This window comes from Gavialis gangeticus, unplaced genomic scaffold (assembly GCF_001723915.1).
Source record: "Gavialis gangeticus isolate Ggan-Ray unplaced genomic scaffold, GavGan_comp1, whole genome shotgun sequence".
In the NCBI taxonomy this organism is placed as follows: Eukaryota; Metazoa; Chordata; order Crocodylia; family Gavialidae; genus Gavialis; species Gavialis gangeticus.
Window position 1 is genome coordinate 56,525,243 of NW_017728994.1, and position 1,422 is coordinate 56,526,664.

General features: G+C 55.8%; 1 protein-coding gene across 1 annotated transcript in view; it reads left to right on the forward strand.

Annotated features, from left to right (window-relative positions):
- Positions 1-832: 832 nt before the first annotated feature.
- The window catches only part of VWA2 (von Willebrand factor A domain containing 2), a 79,048-nt gene continuing 78,458 nt past the window's right edge, over positions 833-1,422 (forward strand). The window contains exon 1 of the mRNA XM_019502862.1: positions 833-857. The gene's annotated coding sequence lies outside the window, so the exon portion shown is untranslated. The remainder of the gene's footprint in view (positions 858-1,422) is intronic.

Below are 1,422 nucleotides of genomic sequence, written 5' to 3' on the forward strand. Positions count from 1 at the left end.
GGACTCAAATGAGTCCAGCCAGGTAGGCATCAAGCCGCCTCTTAAAGATCCCCAGGGTAGGAGCCAGCACCACTTCCCTTGGAAGTTGGTTCCAGCTCCTAGCTGCCCTAACTGTGAAGTAGTTTATCACGTTAGTCTCAAATTTTCTGTCCCTTAAGAGGGGGTTAGCATGTCATGAGAATTAGCTTTTTATATTTACAAGCATTGAAATCATAGACCATGAGAAAAATGAATGAATGCCAAATGAACTTGCTAAGGTCTGAGGCTGAGAGTGGCAATGACTGCAAGCGCATGTGAAATGAACTACTTGTATCGGCTGAAGGGAGAGAAACCAAGTAAACTGAGTGGAAGATACCTATTTGCAATGCTTTCAGTTTGGGTGTTTGTTTGTTTTTTTTTCATTCCCCCCCTAACACCTGGGAAGGGATGCAGTTAGAGAAGCAATGTTTCATTCCAAAGGGCCAAAATCTGGAGCCATATGAGGTGTGCTGGTGGTAGGAGCTCCAGAATGGCTGGAGTTCGGGGTCAGGTCTCCCGTCTAGTTCTTAACAGAAAAGAGCATATTGCAAAAGATAAGGAGGGGGTGCAAGAGTGGCAGGGAGCAGCATGCAGAACAGGCCTAATGCATCATCACGAAGAGTGAGAGCATCGAAGGCACGTGGAAAAGAAGCCGGCTCCAAGCCCAGGGGGCAGCATGCACCAAGACATCACAGACCCAGGAGTAAGAGGATTTGATTTGTTAAGAAAACTGCATCCAGGTGCGTAAAGGCCTAGCACAGTGGAACAGGCACCACTCTGAAAGCTGGAGCAGGGCAGGCTCTGTCTGACCTATTTTGTAATGGTGGCAGCTTAGCAGGGTAGGAACTTAGGCGCTGCCAGCTGGTGCCTTTCTCCTGCCTCTTCTGTCAGCAGCAGCGTCGTCCTCCCTGCGTTAGTGACCCCTGCGAGGAGAGAGAGCAGCATCGCTTCGTGCCTGGGGCAGAGGTGTGGTGCCCCCCCCGGGGGCAGCGCGATCGGCCGCCGCTGTGGCAACGGCTGCTTCTGTGCCTGCAGCTGCTGCCCCAGTGCCTCGCTCTCCCCAGTTCTGCTACCGCGGTGTGGCCGGCGAGGGGCTCCCAGGCCAAGCTCAGGTGTGGGCTGATCCTACTGCCTGCTTCAGCCAGGAGGACCTCGGCCCCGGCGCTGAGCCAGCGTCCAGCGGTGGCAGAGGGAAGGGGGTAGATCCAGGGTGGGCGCACCTCCCTCCTCTCCCCACTGCTGATCCCTGCGCCTGGCTTGATGCATTTGGGTCAAGTTGAGGCAGGGACGTGGGCCTGAGGCGATGCTGCCGGGGCCACCAGCCGTGACCTCTGCCAGCCCTTCTGCCCCTGAGCTGCAGCCCCCGAGCTTGGGCTCAGCTCCCTCCAGCGCAGCCGGATTTGC